The sequence below is a fragment of the Eschrichtius robustus genome, chromosome 4 (assembly GCF_028021215.1).
Source record: "Eschrichtius robustus isolate mEscRob2 chromosome 4, mEscRob2.pri, whole genome shotgun sequence".
Taxonomy (NCBI): Eukaryota; Metazoa; Chordata; class Mammalia; order Artiodactyla; family Eschrichtiidae; genus Eschrichtius; species Eschrichtius robustus.
This window is the reverse complement of record NC_090827.1, coordinates 75,730,097-75,743,087: the sequence shown is the minus strand read 5'-3', so window position 1 is coordinate 75,743,087 and position 12,991 is coordinate 75,730,097.

The window sequence follows — 12,991 nt, the reverse complement described above, 5'->3', positions numbered from 1 at the left end:
CTTCAAAAGAAAAAAATCTGACTTCTGGGGAATTGGACTAATTTTCTAATCTAGATTTTAAGACTAGAATGCCAAAAACAAAAGTATGAAGGAAATTAAAACTCCTTATTATGAAAGTGATCTGTGAAAACATTGTTACTGGAAATTGAGTGGACTTGAGGCCTTTCTTCCAGAAAACAAGGACTTGATTGTCAGGCCTATATTAGGTTCTGAACCTTAATGCCATGTATTTGTTCTTATTAAAAATTGTTTCAATGAAAAGTGCATTAGTAATAAGAACTTCTGGTCTAGTTGGGAGTTCTTCCATTTGAAAAATGTGATATTTGCATGGAACTGTTTGAATCTTTTTGTTTTCTCAGTATACCCTCCACTGGATAGGATTGAAGCTAGAATTTTCCCTTTTGATAAAGGAATGAAAAGTGAACATGTTATTTGTAGATTGATGTTTAGTACTAGAGCAAAAGTTGAAATATTAGAATATGTTATAAGCCTAATCCTTGGTAGTCTTATAAAAATATATCTCTTTGAACTATCTTCTGAACCTATATTCACATTGGTTTTCAAGGTATTTTAAGTTATGTTTTCTTCCTCTTTTCAGAGCTGCTTCTATGGGGCTGCCTTTTTTTCTTTTTTAAAGTTAAATTGAGGTGTCATTCACAAAGGGCTGCATTTTTTGTTAAGGTTCCTTACAACTGTGGCTGGGTGTTTTACTCTGGTCTCCCAAGAAGGGCCATTTTATCTTTGTCATGACTTTAGAGTCCCTCTAGAGTCACCTCTAAAGTCATGTGGTCTTTAACTTTGGGAACTATTTCTCATCTGAGTGCTAATTCAGATTTAAGCTTGAGTCATCGCCTATCACCCCATGAATGTTGACAGTGGAAGGAATAACTTTCCTGTAGTTTCAGTTCTAGACTGAAAACCTGGGGGAAGAAACTTCATTTTCTTTTTTGCACAAATCAGAAAAACAGCTACTGCGCAGTTTCCTTGTTGACCTCAGCAGATGAACTGGACTGGTAGTGTTAATTCAGATTTAAGAAATTATCTGAATCTTGATTTGAGTAAACTTGTGATCTACATGCAATATTAACTAGATTGGATAGCTTTTATATTTTCACACGTACACATAGGCTCTCCCCACCCTCATCAACATCCATTAGTTATCGAACTTTGTGAACTGGCATTGAAGCATTACAACAATGTTTTGTTGCACCAATTTTATAAACTTTTACAGTGCAATACGTGTTATTTTTCAGAGACAAACCAAAGTTTAATTTCTCAAGGTTCATGCTGTTTGCTTTAGCAGCATTTGATGGTGGATCTTTTATATACATTTGTAATAGATGGAAAAATAAACCAGATTGCAAATGCTTTTTCTTTCTTTTTTAAAGCAAACCATGTACCAAGTTTTTTGGTCCAAATTGTGTAGGATAAGTTAAATTGCGTTCTAATAACCAATATGAGTGTATTTCTGTAAGTATAGTTATGTTGAAATAAAGTTTTAAAAAGCATTTTATGCCTTTGTTTATTATTGGTACATCAAGTATCAAGGAAGTCAATTTATTTGGCTGGAATTGCAAGTGTATTAATTTTCAAAATCTTTTACCCCACATAACCCATGGTAGGTAGAAAGGTTGTGGCAGATGTTTTTGTTTGAGTTAACAATCCCAGTGGGTAGTAGTCTAAAGCCTGTCTTTCTATAATTTGCTATTTGGGAGGCAGAGGTGAAGGTTGGGAAAAAACAACCTGCAGACAATTTATAGGAGATTTTACATAGTAATTCCTTCCCAACTACAGGTCCCTTTAACAGTTTTAATATACATGTCCCTTCTCAGTTGCAGGCCTGGTATTAGAAAATTTTGACTCATAATTGAAAAAAGATGCACTGAAGAGAAAATAAAATGAGTTACATTGAATGTTCACTGAAAGCCCGGGCACTATTTTAAGGATTTTACTGTATTCAGTGGAAGTCTGAGAAGAGTATGAAACCCATGAAAAAGTGATAAGCCACATTCTAGTAAGGTTCTCTTTCCTTTGTTAGTTCACATAAACAGTGGTGCTGTATGTTGAAGGCTTAGGTGTTTTTGTGGACTTTAGGGAAAAGGGAAAGCAATGTAAAGCATCAGAACAACCGGATTGCATTCTGTCCTGATGCAGCAAGTGACCTGGAAGATTTCAGGAAAGAATAGATATTTCTTGTGGAACTGATGAGTGTGATTCACTCTCTTCCCCCTCTTGCAAGAGTCCTTATCAGGAACAAAGCAAAATGAGTTTCCAAGCATTTGTTTTATTGGCATGGTAGAATCAGTGATGAGGAGCATGAAAGTTTCTGCCTGATGCAAGGGTATATGGGGAATTTATCATGAATATATAAATGTTACTGATGTGTGACTTGGTTTGTTATTTGAAGGAATGAAGGAATGGTTATTAGTGTGTTTCTCCAGTCCCTTGCTACTCCTTTCTCAGAGGCTCACCCTGTTATGATTTTCATATGTATCATCTGTTTACACTTAACCTTTGGCCATCCTTTCTTTGTATTCTGCCAATGGTCTCAGTCAGGGCTTGACACTAGTTTGTAGTTAGTTAACGGTGCAGTAGTATGATCTCTAGGGTACGTTACAGCTCTCATCCTCAGCTCCATAAAGGCAGGTTGGTGAAGCTGCTAAAACAATGTGCTAATGTTTGGTAACCAGGGAAAGTTTGTGTTACGAAATTGCCTTTTTAAAGGATTTCGATGTTTGCTGTATGAGGTGCTCTGTGGCCCTTGCAATTAGAGCTGGGTTCACAGTGGGCCTCTCTTCCTTACTACTATAACTGGGCAAATCATTTTTAACTTTATTAAACCTCTTTCTTCACCCAGAAAATGGGGGCATATGGTACTTCTATCCATAGAGTGGCTTTGAGTGTTAAATGCTTATTGAGCACTTAGCCTAGTGCTTGGCATGTAGTTTTAATATTAAGACATTTTCCACTAGAAAACAGAGTAAGTATCCTTAAATATATAATGTGCTTCCTCTATTTGACATTATTAAATTGTATAATCCACCTGCTTGTCTTCATGTCTTGCAAAATAGTGGGAGTTTTAATGTTATATGTGGGCTTTTGTGTCCACTACTTTACTCAACTATATTGTAATCTCTGTAAGAGTCAGAATGCTTTTGTGTTCACTGCTTTCCTCAAGCACCTAAAACAGTATCTGGCCCGTGGAAAGGCAAATAGTTTTTTTTTTGTTTTTTTTTTAAAAATTATTTATTTATTTATTTATGGTTGTGTTGGGTCTTCGTTTCTGTGCGAGGGCTTTCTCTAGTTGCGGCAAGCGGGGGCCACTCTTCATCGTGGTGCGCGGGCCTCTCACTGTCGCGGCCTCTCTTGTTGCAGAGCACAGGCTCCAGACGCGCAGGCTCAGTAATTGTGGCTCACGGGCCCAGCCGCTCTGCGGCACGTGGGATCTTCCCAGACCAGGGCTCGAACCCGTGTCCCCTGCATTGGCAGGCAGATTCTCAACCACTGCACCACCAGGGAAGCCTGGCAAATAGTTTTTAATTGCCCAGGCCAAGAATAATTATGTGTGTGGTGTCTTGGTGTGTGTGTGTTTCCTTGATTTCAACTAATAATACAATGGTAGTGGTAATTTTAAGATTTTGATAATGCAGAAATCTCTGTGTTCATAGAGTAGGATTTATTTTTTCTGGATGCATTAACAAGTCAAGGAGAGTTCACCCAAGTAGCAGGAAATAGTAAGTTTTGAGAAAGAGACTTAGTTAAGAAACTTTATTTTGGGACTTCCCTGGTGGTCCAGTGGTTAAGACTCTGTGCTCCCAATGCAGGGGGCCCGGATTTGATCCCTGGTCAGGGAACTAGATCCCGCACATGCTGCAGTGAAGATCCCACGTGCTGCAACTAAGACCCAGCGCAGCCAGATAAATAAGTTAAAAAAAGAAACTTTATTTTGAGAAAGGTTCAGACTTACAGAGAAGTTACAGAAATGGTACCCTGAATTCTTGTCTACCCCTTATTATTTTTTAAAATTTTTATTTAATTTTATTTATTTGGTTGTGCCAGGTTTTAGTTGCGGCATGTGTGCTCCTTAGTTGCGCCTCGCTGGCTCCTTAGTTGTGGCATGTGAACTCTTAGTTGCAGCATGCATGTGGGATCTAGTTCCCTGACCAGGGATCGAACCCGGGCCCCCTGCATTGGGAGCTCGGAGTCTTAACCACTGCATCACCAAGGAAGTCCCTTGTGTACCCCTTACTGTGATCCACTACTCACATTTGCTTTCTATTATGTATGTATTATGTGGTGGACCCCCAGAAATTAAGTTGCAAGCATACCTCTTCATCTCTGAATACTTCAGTTTATCTCTTAAGGGTTAGGGCATTCTCTTATAATGATGAAATTCAGGACTTTAAAGGTTGGTGTAGTCTTTAATACACAGTCTATATTCAAAGTGTGCCAAATGTCTTAATATTAACCTTCAACAATCTCCCTGTTCCTAATCCCTCATCGCATTTAGTTGTCACATCTCTTCAGTTTCCTTTAATTTGGAACAACTCTATGCTTTTGTCCTTTACAACATTAAAAGTTTGAAGAGCGTATGCCAGCTGTTTAAAGAATGTTCCTTAATTTGGATTATTCTAATTGTTTTCCTCATGCTTCAATTCAGGTTACGCATCTTTGCAGGAATAGTAAGTACTGGTGCATTACATTGGAAGGCACATGATGCCATTATTGGTTGTGTTAACTTTTATTATTTGGTTAAGGTGTTGTCCACCACATTTCTCAACCGGAAAGTTTTTTTTTCCCTTTATAATTAATATTCTGTAGGATGATATAGTGAAACGATCTTGTTCTTCAACACAGCCATTGATTTTAGCATCTACTGATTATTGCTTAAATCAATTATATATCTTCTATGGTAACTGGTATTCTCTATCAAAAACAGCTTTCTCTTTTCCCCATAGACCTAGGTTCTTGTTTCATGTGCCGAGTTATTCACTTTACCCCAGTTCAGTGGGTGGGGGGGTGCCCTCTTAAGCTAAACGAGACTATTACAGTTTGAGTATCACACTGAACGACTGAAACTCAGAAATACTACATTTCTCTGTGCTTAAGTCATAACAGTACAATAAAAGTTATGAAAGCTTGATGGAATGCCTTAAGGGATAAACTGCAAGTAGGAATTTGCCAGTGGTAGAGATTCTACCACCGGAAGGCAATTTTAGAGAATGATGTCTTAATTCTTTTATTGATTTTAAAATACCACACCTTTCATTTCTTTTTTGGTGTGCTCTAATTTTTAAAAGACATAATGCAAGTACAACTACATACTCAAAATTCAAGCAAGTTAAAATTCCTCCTGACTAGCTCTCTTCCTACTAATCCTCTTACTCTCATTTGTTTCTCCTCTAGAATTAACTACTGTTAATGATCTGCTGTTAACTGTTAACCTCCATATGTGTATGCATATTGAAACGCTTGATTTCTATGCTTTTTACATAATTCAGATTATTGATATTCTGCAGTGAGTAGAATTTGAGGATCTTTGTCCTAGTTAAGGACCTTCCTTATTCTTTACAACTGTTGCGTAATATTTCATAGTATCATGGTTTAATCGCTGATTATAGTGAAAATTGACCATCTGGAAGTATTTTGAGAGGGGACACCATGTGAAGTGAATGGTTCAGGGGATCCAAAGGATCTTACAACCTTACAAGTTATGTTTATGCTTATGTTCTTAAAGTAGAACTTCTTTTAGATTTCCTAATAGTAATCAAGTCTTGCACTCTTTATTTCAAGGTGGTTTTTTGTTTTTTTTTTAAATACAGAAGATGGATGTTTAATTTAGTGTTGCTTAAAGTAACAGAATGATGAGTAACATGTTCATTTAACATTCACCATTGATGTGATAAGGGAATATAGCACCTTGGTACTCAGCTAATTTTACTGGGGGGAAATGAATTCTCCATATGATGGTATATTAAGGAATTGCAAGTTAATAAGACAGAGGTCCCTGCTTGAGCATGAGCTACAATGGTAGCTGGAATTTTGCCACGTCTAGTGGACCAGTGTGGGGATCCCGGCAGGAGTTTTATCTGCATGGCAGGACAAAGATTTTTCTTTTTTTTTGTTTTTTCCCCTTTCAATTCGTTTAAGACCAAAGATTTTTCTGATGAGATACAGCACATCTTACAGATACTGAGGATAAGGTAGGCAAGTTTGCCTAGTAGCACGCATGAGGCCTTGCAGTTAACAGTAGCAGAGGTAGCTGTAGTGATTGCAGTACCCAGGGACCAGAGAGAGGCAAGGGCAGGAATCTGCAGTAGTGTGTTAGAAGTGCTGAGATAGCCTCTTTGGTAGGGACACTAATGAACATGATTTTTCTGTAGGTTAGTAGCAGCAGCAGTGGAGTGGTGAGACTTGCGTGTTTCTGCTCTGTGTCCTGTGTGCACAAGTATGAAATTCCACTGAAGGGAGCTGTTGTTGGGGAGAAAGGAAATGGCTGATTTCACGTAAGAACAGGCTGGCCTTATTCACGACCCACGGGAGCCAACCCTGGGGACACCGGAAATAATTGGGAAACATTTTGCACAGAATTGGAGATCCCGCATTAGCATCTAGGAGTAGTCCTTTTCTAAGTACCAGGCACTCTTCTAAGCACATCCCATTAACTCTGAATCCTCTCAACATCCCTAAAAAGTAGGTTGTTATTCCCACTTTGCTTCCTACAGACAAGCCAATTGCCTGAAGTCACACAAGTAGGAAGTGGCAGGTCTGTGTTACACTGCTTTTCTGATTAAGTGAATTATTTTATGTGGGGAAATGGGTACTGTAATAAATGCAAGGAGCAATTAGGAGTGGTGGTGAAAAGGATTTCAGCCTAATCTGCATGCTCTCAATTTATGATAATGTATTAATTATATTAACATGATATAGAGGTCACTCTTTACGCAGCCTTCTCTCTGTCATAACATCTAACCAGTTTATATTTACTGACGATCATGAGAAGTTTACTAGCAGTAATGAGATGAACTTCACCTTTTTGAGATGAACGTGAAGTAGGGTAATGCAGTTGTTCCCTGGTTCTACTTAATGCCCGGTTCTCAGATAGCATAAGCTGGCATTTTTAGATAAGCGACTATATTATGTGGGTAGTTATTTTTTTAAAAATAATTAGTATTTTAAAAATTTTTTATTAGAGTGTAGTTGATTTACAATGTTGTGCTGGTTTCTGCTGTAGAGCAAAGTGAATCAATTATACATATTTCCACTCCTTTAGATTCTTTTCCCATATATGTCATTACAGAGTATTGAGTAGAGTTCCCTGTGCTATACAGTAGGTCCTTATTAGTTACCTATTTTATATAGTGTGTATATGTCAATCCCAATCTCACAATTTATCCCTTCCCCTCTTCCTCCCCTTTCCCCTTGGTAACCATAAGTTTTTCTACTGTGTGACTCTATTTCTGTTTTGTAAATAAGTTCATTTGTATCATTTTTCAAGATTCCACATATAAGCAATATCATATGATATTTATCTTTCTCTCTCTGACTTACTTTACTTAGTATGATAATCTCTAGGTCCATCCTTCTTGCTGCCAATGGCATTGTTTCATTCTTTTTTATGGCTGAGTAATAATTCCATTGTATATATATATACACCACATCTTCTTTATCCATTCCTCTGTCGATGGACATTTAGGTTGCTTCCATGTCTTGGCTATTGTAAATAGTGCTGCTGTGAACATTGGGGTGCATGTATCTTTTCGAATTAGAGTTTTCTCTGGGTATATGCCCAGCAGTGGTATTGCTGGATCATACGGTAGTTCTATTTTTAGTTTTTGTTTTTTTTTTTTTAAAGGAACCTCCATACTGTTCTCCATAGTGGCTGTACCAATTTACATTCCCACCAACAGTGTAGGAGGGTTCCCTTTTCTCCACACCCTCTCCAGCATTTAATGTTTATAGGGTTTTTAAAAAAATTAATTATTTTTGGCTGCGTTGGGTCTTTGTTGCTGCGTGTGGGTTTTTCTCTAGTTGTGGTGAGTGGGGGCTACTCTTTGTGGTGCACGGGCTTCTCATTGTGGTGGCTTCTCTTGTTGCGGAGCATGGGCTCTAGGTGCGCGGGTGCTTCAGTAGTTGTGGCTTGCAGGCTCTAGAACGCAGGCTCCTGTAGTTGCGGTGCACGGGCTGAGTTGCTCCGTGGCATATGGGATCTTCCTGGACCAGGGCTTAAACCCATGTCCCCTGCATTGGCAGGCAGATTCTTAACCAGTGCGCCACCAGGGAAGTCCCGTTTGTGGAGTTTTCAATGATGGCCATTCTGACCGGTGTGAGGTGATACTTCATTGTAGTTTTGATTTGTGGGTAGCTATTTGAAAACAGAAGAACATATCATAATTTAAAGAGAAGAACGACATTTATTTTGAAACGTCCTTGGTTCTTGGGCCCTGTGAGCCTGCTGTATTGTAGGCCCAGAAATTTGTCCCATTTGATCCATTTATTAGAATATCACTTCAGTTACAGGCACTTGGCATCAGGTGCCTGTCTCCTGGTCTCTCAGAATCCATAGGGAGTGGTGGAGACATACAACAACAGGCTCTCCACGCTAGACAGCAGGAAGTGCTGAGAGCAACAAATGTCTCCACGTGGGTTTCTGCCTCCTTCTTTGGCGTCAGAGATGGAGAAATGCTGGTAGGCAGCCAGTGCTAAGAGAAGGATTCTGAAATCACTTTCAACCCCATGTCACTCCACTCCTCTCCCTGGTTGTAGAGCCAGGAAAAGAAAGGAAGAGTTTCTAGGGCCTCAGGATCCTAAGCTTGGATTCTGCCTAAAACCTACTTTCTCCTTGGAGAGTAAGAGGGTACTACTTTGAGATACTAAGTTCCTTCGTTTCTGTGTCCTCATTACCTCCCCTAACAGAGACTATGCAGATAGCTGACTTCCTGATTTAACATTCTGATAGTGTAAGTGCTCCATGAGGGTGGGTCAGGATGGGAGTAGAGATTGCCTAGGTTTGCACCTGAACGGATTTGTTTTTTCACTTTAAATTTATGAAAGTAATACATGCACAGTTAAAACACTATTCCTGAAAGATTCATGATGAAATCAAAATCCCACAGCCTTGTGTTCCTTCCTTTCCAGTCACGAGCTGCCCTATGTATCTGACTCCTTAGGTAAATTTAAGTCAGCATCAGATTTCTTATTTGATAAATTTACAGTGGATTCTCTTCACATAGGTCAGAATATATAGCATGTTATACTGCATTTTCCTCAAGGGGATGAACGTGCTGAAACCTTGTGATGGTTGAAAGTGGCTACAGATTCTTTGCAGCCCTTCCAATCAACTTGAGTCTGTGCAGCCATTGCAACTTGCTTTGACCAGTAGAATGCAGCAGAGTGACATTGCATGATCTCTGAGCTTCAGAGGCCTTGCAGCTTCTACTCTCATGCTTTTTCTGAACACGATGATCTTGTGAACAAGCCTGAACTGGCCTACTTTAGGATGATATTCTAGGTAGAGAGAGGGACCCATGGAAAAAGGTCCAGGTTTCTCACCTATTACAGCCATCCCAGCTGAAGCTTCTGACATGGAGTGAGGTCTGCAAATGCATATCCCCACAGAGTGGGAGAACCACTGAGCTGAGCCCAGATTAAACTGCCCAACTAAAGAGCAAATAGAAGCTTGTTTTTAGTCACTAAGTTTTGGGGTGGTTAGTTATTCAGCAACAGATGTGGATACAAACCTAATTATGCCCTCAGTCTAGTTAAAAAAGAAGCATTTCCAATTGACAAATGAGCAACTGTACCTAGAACTGATTGAAGCCAGGCTGAATGGGGGAGTTAGTGGGTAAGTGGGACTGTTAAGCATTGTTTTCTTTTGTTGAATAGTCTCATCCAAGTTCCCATGCTGTAAATTTTCAATACATTTCTTGGAATTAACTTTACATAATAGCTTTTTCATCCAGTGAAAAAGACATTTTCCTTAGCAAGTGTTTCAGTAAAATATATCTTCTATCTAGTATTTAAGGGAAAGTAGTCACCATTTCTCTAATTTTTATTCCAGTTGAATATTTAACCATAAAGTTTAAAGTGAACAGTGGAAAGTGAGAAATCTCTTTAGGCTAGATGTTAAATGTTGAGAAAACTGGAGATAATAGAAAGCTTTTAGTTGGGCAGCTAAGATCCCCTTTTCGTGAAAATCAGTTAAGATGTGAAAAGGAACAGGAAACAGGATGAATGCTCAAGCAGAAAGGCAAGGCCATTTAAACAAGTTCAGGGCCAAATTAATTTGGTTTTTGAAGATATTTGATTTGCGAATAAATAGGGACTCGGTCTATGTCACTAATAGGATCAGGACTTTATTTATTTATTATTTATTTATTTATTTTTAACATTACATTAGTTTACTTAAAATACAACTACAGAAATTTTTTAAATTAATCATCTCCATTTCTTTGATAAGAAACTTAATGAACTTCTTTTTTTCTCCTTTATCATCAATGGTTTTTTGTTTTGTTTTTGTGGCAGGTTCTTATTAGTCATCAATTTTATACACATCAGTGTATACATGTCAATCCCAATCGCCCAATTCATCACTGCCCCGCCTCGCGGCTTTCCCCCCTTGGTGTCCATATGTTTGTTCTCTACGTCTGTGTCTCAACTTCTGCCCTGCAAACTGGTTCATCTGTACCATTTTTCTAGGTTCCACATACATGCGTTAATATATGATATTTGTTTTTCCCTTTCTGACTTACTTCACTCTGTATGACAGTCTCTAGATCCATCCACGTCTCAACAAATGACTCAATTTCGTTCCTTTTTATGGCTGAGTAAATATTCCATTGTATATATGTACCACAACTTCTTTATCCATTCGTCTGTCGATGGGCATTTAGGTTGCTTCCATGACCTGGCTATTGTAAATAGTGCTGCAATGAACATTGGGGTGCATGTGTCTTTTTGAATTATGGTTTTCCCTGGTATATGCCCAGTAGTGGGATTGCTGGATCATATGGTAATTCTATTTTTAGTTTTTTAAGGAACCTCCATACTGTTCTCCATACTGGCTGTATCAATTTACATTCCCACCAACAGTGCAAGAGGGTTCCCTTTTCTCCACACCCTCTCCAGCATTTGTTGTTTGTAGATTTTCTGATGATGCCCATTCTAACTGGTGTGAGGTGATACCTCATTGTAGTTTTGATCTGCATTTCTCTAATAATTAGTGAGGTTGAGGAGCTTTTCATGTGCTTCTTGGCCATCTGTATGTCTTCTTTGGAGAAATGTCTGTTTAGGTCTTCTGCCCATTTTTGGATTGGGTTCTTTGTTTCTTTAATATTGAGCTGCATGGGCTGTTTATATATTTTGGAGATTACTCCTTTGTCCGTTGATTCGTTTGCAAATATTTTCTCCCATTCTGAGGGTTGTCTTTTCGTCTTGTTTATGGTTTCCTTTGCTGTGCAAAAGCTTTTAAGTTTCATTAGGTCCCATTTGTTTATTTTTGTTTTTATTTCCATTACTCCAGGAGGTGGATCAAAAAAGATCTTGCTGTGATTTATGTCAAAGACTGTTCTTCCTATGTTTTCCTCTAAGAGTTTTATAGTGTCCAGTCTTACATTTAGGTCTCGAATCCATTTTGAGTTTATTTTTGTGTATGGTGTTAGGGAGTGTTCTAATTTCATTCTTTTACTTGTAGCTGTCCAGTTTTCCCAGCGCCACTTATTGAAGAGACTGTCTTTTCTCCATTGTATATCCTAGCCTCCTTTGTTGTAGATAAGTTGACCATAGGTGCGTGGGTTTATCTCTGGGCTTTCTATCTTGTTCCATTGATCTATATTTCTGTTTTTGTGCCAGTACCATATTGTCTTGATTACTATAGCTTTGTAGTATAGTCTGAAGTCAGGGAGTCTGATTCCTCCAGCTCCGTTTTTTCCCCTCAAGACTGCTTTGCTATTCGGGGTCTTTTGTGTCTCCATACAAATTTTAAGATTTTTTGTTTTAGTTCTGTAAAAAATACCATTGGTAATTTGATAGGGATTGCATTGAATCTGTAGATTGCTTTGGGTAGTATAGTCATTTTCACAATCTTGACTCTTCTAATCCAAGAACATGGTATATCTCTCCATCTGTTTGTATCATCTTTAATTTCTTTCATCAGTGTCTTATAGTTTTCTGCATACAGGTCTTTTGTCTCCCTAGGTAGGTTTATTCCTAGGTATTTTATTCTTTTTGTTGCAATGGTAAATGGGAGTGTTTCCTTAATTTCTCTTTCTGATCTTTCATTGTTATTGTATAGTAATGCAAGAGATTTCTGTGCATTAATTTTGTATCCTGCAACTTTACCAAATTCATTGATTAGCTCTAGTAGTTTTCTGGTGGCATCTTTAGGATTCTGTATGTATAGTATCATGTCATCTGCAAACAGTGACAGTTTTACTTCTTCTTTTCCAATTTGTATTCCTTTTATTTCTTTTTCTTCTCTGATTACAATGGCTAGGACTTCCAAAACTATGTTGAATAATAGTGGTGAGAGTGGACATCCTTGCCTTGTTCCTGATCTTAGAGGAAATGCTTTCAGTTTTTCACCATTGAGAATAATGTTTGCTTTGGGTTTGTCGTATATGGTCTTTATTATGTTGAGGTAGGTTCCCTCTATGCCCACTTTCTGGAGAGTTTTTATTATAAATGGGTGTTGAATATTGTCTAAAGCTTTTTCTGCATCTATTGAGATGATCATATGGTTTTTCTTCTTCAATTTGTTAATATGGTATATCACATTGATTTGCGTATATTGAATCCTGGCATCCCTGGGATAAATCCCACTTGATCATGGTGTATGATCCTTTTAATGTGTTGTTGGATTCTGTTTGCTAGTATTTTGTTGAGGATTTTTGCATCTATATTCATCAGTGATATTGGTCTGTAATTTTCTTTTTTTGTAGTATCTTTGTCTGGTTTTGGTATCAGGGTGATGGTGGCCTCATAGAATGAGTTT